The sequence below is a fragment of the Gymnoscopelus braueri genome (assembly GCF_963280865.1).
Source record: "Gymnoscopelus braueri genome assembly, chromosome: 19".
NCBI classification, from domain to species: Eukaryota; Metazoa; Chordata; class Actinopteri; order Myctophiformes; family Myctophidae; genus Gymnoscopelus; species Gymnoscopelus braueri.
The window spans coordinates 31,682,491-31,688,490 of record NC_137621.1 but is presented as its reverse complement, the minus strand read 5'-3'; positions in this window follow the sequence as shown (position 1 = coordinate 31,688,490).

Below are 6,000 nucleotides of genomic sequence, written 5' to 3'. Positions count from 1 at the left end.
GGAAGGAAACCATTGACCTTCTCTAACAAGTTAGAGAAGATTACATCTTAGGACTGTGTTCCTCCAGTCGATCCCTTTTATGCCAGTTGTCTGGTGAGACAATACAGCACAACCCTGTCTTAACAATTCAGCTTGTATTATTTGCAAGACAAGACAAATACGAGGTTCTGTTTCTTTCAAAATCATCTTGTAAAATAATCTCATAAATGGAAAACTGTGGAGGCAAAAGATTTGTCATTCAAATCATTGTCATCTGTGATATTACTCATGGTTTATTTGGGAATCAATATCCACAGGCTGATAGTAGCTGTACATACATTATACACTTTCATTTTTTTCCATGGTGTTTACAGATGTTTCGTAATAATGAATTCAAAAGTGTTTAATCTTGATGTGTTTTATTGTCTCTTCCACCCCCCATACACACGTGCACACACACACACACACACACACACACACACACACAAACGTGGCGTTTGGCAGTGTCAGTGAACTGCCCTTGACTCATAATGGCCTTCCGTCTGACTGACTGGGATTCCCGCACTAGTAAAGATTTTGCCGTGCCCTTTAAAATAACACAGACAAAAGATGTAGACAACAAAAGGGAACCATCCCCAGTTGTTCCTCTTTGCATGGTTACCAGACTTCTTGTTGCTCCCCATAGTAAGAAAAAGTTGTAAGATGTTTACTAAAGGGGGCATCACCGCAATAGGGGAGTTGGATGCGTGTTACCTTGGACTCCCCCCGGATCCCCCTATTCATGTGCGGAATCTCATTGTTGGTCAGGGACATCATTCAGACTGGTGTTTTAAGGCTGGAGGGAGGCTCCCCAGTCCATTCGAACAGTTTTTCGAGGGCTGGAGTAAGAGGAGAGGGGGTGTACTACGTCTTGCGGTGGTGACAGCTAGCTGTGGGCGAAGAAGTCCCAGAAGATTCACACATTCAGGGGGGAAAGGGACAAAACGGGTGTAGAGCGAGTTAAGTGTTCGCGCTGTAGAGACGCCAAATAGAGACTCCTTGGAAGATGCCACCTGTGAGTTTGGTGTTTGTGTGGTGCCTGCTCACCGTGAGGATGGGCGCGTCTGCTGTCTATCTGGAGCCTGAGGAGCAGGGTAAGCTATTCACCTGAGGTTGGGAAACTGCTTGTGCTGCACATCTGTCAAGGGGTCAGATATGTCCTTGTGTTGGCCCTGAGGTATGTTTCATAAAGAATGGATGGATTGAACTTACACGTGTCATGGTGCACAGTTGTGTCCGTGAGGAAGTTATGAAAACCTGCAGCAAAAACATTTATAATTATATGCCACATATACAGTGAAATTCAGACTGTTAATTTTCATCTTTTTTTGTACTTTCATTATTATTCATTATTTAGCGTTTGTGTGACTGTCAATGGTACTGATGCTGTATGAATCGACCTAATGTAATCAAAACTGCCCATCTGATACAAACCAGGCTAACTAACAATCTTTTTATATGAGATAAACCGAATATTGTGCCTACTGTAAGTGAGGTATAAACTGTTTCTCTATAAACCTCTTTCTCCTTTCTTCTAGAGCTCAATGACACTGTTATTTGTACTAACGATCATATGGAGGTCGTAATTCCTAGTAGCTTTTTCCTCAACAAAGTGCCTCCAGTTCATGTAAGCGAGTGAGCACCAATACAACTCTATTCAACAATGTTGACCAAGTACTTTGCATAATCATGTCTGTCATATCTAGGCTAATCGTGTTTATCTTAAGTGCAAATATGTGTTTATTGTTTGTTTCTTTACCTAGGTTTGGGACTTGCATTTAAATGATCCAGAGTGCCGTGGTGTTGAGAGCGGAGATGATTACATTTTCAGCATTAAGACAAACCTCTCCGACTGTGGAACTATCATGGTATGTCTTCAACACTTTACCTAGACGTTTCTTTGTGTATTTCTTTGAAGATTGAAGATTTAAGCCATACTTCGGAGCATGAATTAGGCATTGCACGCTATAGACTAATACTAATCAAACTGTGCAGGTGCTCTTGTCACATTTGACAAAAGGAAAATGTGCCAGCATTACGTTCATAATATGAAGGAAATTTACAGTTGATACCCCCATTATTCCATTATTGACAAAATAAAATAGCCATCATAATAAATTATCTAATTTATGATGTCCACGGTTGTCATGGGAACTGGCCACCGTCTGGACCTTTGTAGTGGTAGAAAAGGAGCTAATTGGGTGAGGTAATTGCTCTTTACATAGCACTAAAAATAACCGTAGACCAGAAAATATACTTTTCCCCCCTTTTATGTCGCAAGTGCAGACTGTGGGCCCCTGTGTCCAGATTGCTACTTTGGAATTAGCTCATACCAGGCATAATAAGGTGGACAGAGAAAGGCACAAACTCTGAGAGAAAGGAAGGCAAAAGGGAGGGGGGAAGTGGCATATGTTTATACAGAGAAGGGTAGCGTTGTTCCTTTTCCCCATAAGACCAGAATGTCATTCAGAGCAACAAGTGGTAGCTGAAAGGGCCCTGCAGATCTACATTTTCAGGATTTATATGGAAATGATGACCGTGTGTTTAGATTGGTGAATGGAGGGGCCATAATTCTCTGGCCAACCTTGCTGTCTTGCCTTATTATTTCCCTCCAAACACTCACACAGAATGGCTGCACACTGCACCGAGGACAATTCTAACATTGGCAAGGTATAAATCCGCACTTCAGGACACGAGTGCCATTGAAGGCCTCGCTGAGAAAGCATATAGGGGGCATGTTCTTGTTAAGCAAGTAAAAGGTTAACATAGCTTTGAAGTGGTAGGACTCCGCCCCCGCCTTCTCCATAGCCCCCACACACACACACACACACACACACACACACACACACACACACACACACACACACACACACACACACACACACACACACACACACACACACACACACCTCTGTAGTTTTATAAGACTTTTTGCATAGCGGTTGAAGAAAGTAAGCCTGCTTTGTATTAGATGCTGTTGTTAAAAGAGAGGAATGCCATAGCTGCCAATCCCCTTTTCACCTTGAACTTGAGCTTTTAAACCCAGTCTCGGAAAAATAAATTACTGATAACTGTGGTTTACAGGTCATCCATTTCCTAATAAATGTGACATTGTTCTTTGGTCATGTCCCCTCTGATGTTTTTGCATCCGTGAAACATCAAGGCTTGGTATTATCTTGTAATAAGTGCAAGTGTCAGTGGGGTTCTCTTGAGAAGTAATGCAGACATGTCCTTTCGCTGTAGAAAACCAGTCTATAGTGGTCATAGTGGGGGGTTGCATATTTACCAAGAGGTAGTAAAAGGTGTCTGGACCGTTAGGGGCACGGGAGGGGGGCAATTCATCCTACTCAGTGACCACGGGGCCCATACTCCATTTCAGCTCAACAGGGGCCCAGACACAACTTGGACACAACCTTTTCAACCAGTCTGCATTTTATGGTTTCAACTTCGTCACTGCCCTGCAACTGAGCATTGAAACTGTATCATTCACATTTACAGTGTGTGAAGGGATTATTATTGTTAAAGTTATGGCTTGGTAAAGAGCAATGCCAAGATTGGTGTGTTTTTATTGAAGCTTGAAGAAGCATGAGTGTACCACTGACCACTCGTGGTTATCTGCAGGTGCCATGACATTTCTCCTGTTACTTTTAATGTGGTGACTGTGGCTGGAGGATGCCGTAGCCCTTATCATGTTATGTTTTTCCATTTGCCTTCCTATGACACTTTATACCACTGCAGCCATATTATATGCCTTGGTCCTTTAAAGTGCATAGTTGAATATTCCATGTACTGTACATAATGTGAGAGTAATATATAGTCTACTCTATCATATTGCACTATTTGCACTGCTTGCACTGCATGTGAAGTACTTCTGTCTTTCTACTTTATCTTTGCTTTATTTTATGTTTGTTCAGCATACAGTGAGACTGAAAATGGTCAATGCCCCAGCATCAATGTCAAAAAGAACAAATCTCGTTGTTTAAAACATAGACGGATGGATCAACATTCCGACTAAATTTCTGCTTCTTTTGTTCTCTTCAGACCTCAGATGACACACACATAAAGTTCATAAACACCATACGCAATAATGATACAGACATTGTTACCAGAAACTACATCAACATCACCTTTGTGTGCCGTTATCCGATCAACTACATGGTCCAACAGCCTAATGGAGAGAATATGATTCGAGTGGATGTCAGGTAAGCAATAAATAGTAAACACTCTTCTTTTTTTTCTGTGTCTAGATCAGGGGGATCCCAACCTTTTCCAGCTTGAGACCCAGTTTTGCAAAGGACCCAAACTTACAAAAATACATTATGAATTAATCACTTAAGCTCTATTTCAAAAATAGTGAAAATACCAGATCAACACACTCAGAACTTTTAAAGAAAATAAATTGTATCAAAGGTGAAAAAGACAATTGGATATATCCACGACCAATAGATATGGGTCCATGACCCGAAAGAGGTCGCAACCCTATGTTTGGGAAACACTGGTTTTATGGTTCGATATTGGTTTTGTTTTTATATTAAAATGTGAATCTTAAACCTTCTTTCTGCAGAACAATCACTCTGAACACAGAGGATGGGAACTTCTCAGTATCAATGTTGCTGTTCAAAGATGAGGACTTCGAGGACAGATGGACTACCGTGCCCTCACTTACCCTGGAGGACAACATCTTTGTGAACGTTTTTATGGTAATTAGCATGGACTGAAAGTTTTTTTTTAAATTTCAAGGACCTCATAACTCTGACAGTTACAGACCATTTGGAAATCCCTCAAGGTTCCTGGACCCAATTTGAGAACCACTGCTCAATGTGGAAACTATGTGGAAATATTACTGTGGCATTCTGCTACTAAAGCCAATTAATTTGAATTTAGCTTATGCATGTAACTCCCTCTCTTTCTAGACAGCAGTAACATAGAATTGGCTTTGGAAATAACCTTTGAACCAATATTTTGTTACTGTTAACATTTATTTGGGATTGTTAAACTTAATTGTGAGCAACAAATATACAGGAACTTTAAGTAGACTCGAGATCTACTGACATATTTACTAACCATAAATATGTTCAGTTATGGCGTAGTTCATTTTATATTTTCTCCTAATAACAAATATGCAGTAAATAATACTTTACTAAAAAAACAAAATCTGATTTATTTTATTTTTATCATAACCCGGGGCACATACTAACATTTCTTGCACAAATGTATTTGTTAATGTTAGAATTAATTATGGTGTATGAATATTAATATTAAAATCACACATCTAATGTGTTTAATGACCAAGGAAGAAATGTTACTAAGAATTATAATTACATCAGTAGAATACAATTTACATGCACAATGGATGGAATGCCCGTATTACATTAATCCCATGAATACTTCCACTTAATCACTTATGCCCTATATACTTCATTGTACAACGCATAGCAAAAACAGCTGATCTATAAGCTCACAAAGCGTTGCTTCGCGAACTCTGGAATTATTTTCTATTCTTTTCATTTTTTATTATTTATTTGAAAGGTTTCACCTGTAATGACATTCCCAAAAAGGTTGAAAGTGGTTAAACCACAGGTGGAAAACATTAGATGATTTTATCTTTTTTAAACTATTCACAGCTATTTCTGGACTAGGTTAGGCATGTTGCTGCTAGTCTATGTTAAGCAATGTGTGGTGTTGTAAGAGGTTCCAGGCCCAGCTGGAAATGAAACTCTGTAGTCACGACCAGATTGTAATTTGAGAGCTGTTCCGCAGCTCGACGTTGTTATCAATCAGAGATTTATTGGTCTCGTGCTCATGTTCTTTGAACAGGCCCTTCCTTCCAAAACAGATCCTAGCCTCTGTGTTTCTTCACATCCCTCTTGCTTCCCTCCCCTCCAGCAAACATGTTAAGCTTGTTATGATCCCAAATGTGCCACTGCAGATACCAAGAACCCCCCCCAACCCCCCATGCAACTGTTGTTTACTGGCTGTGAA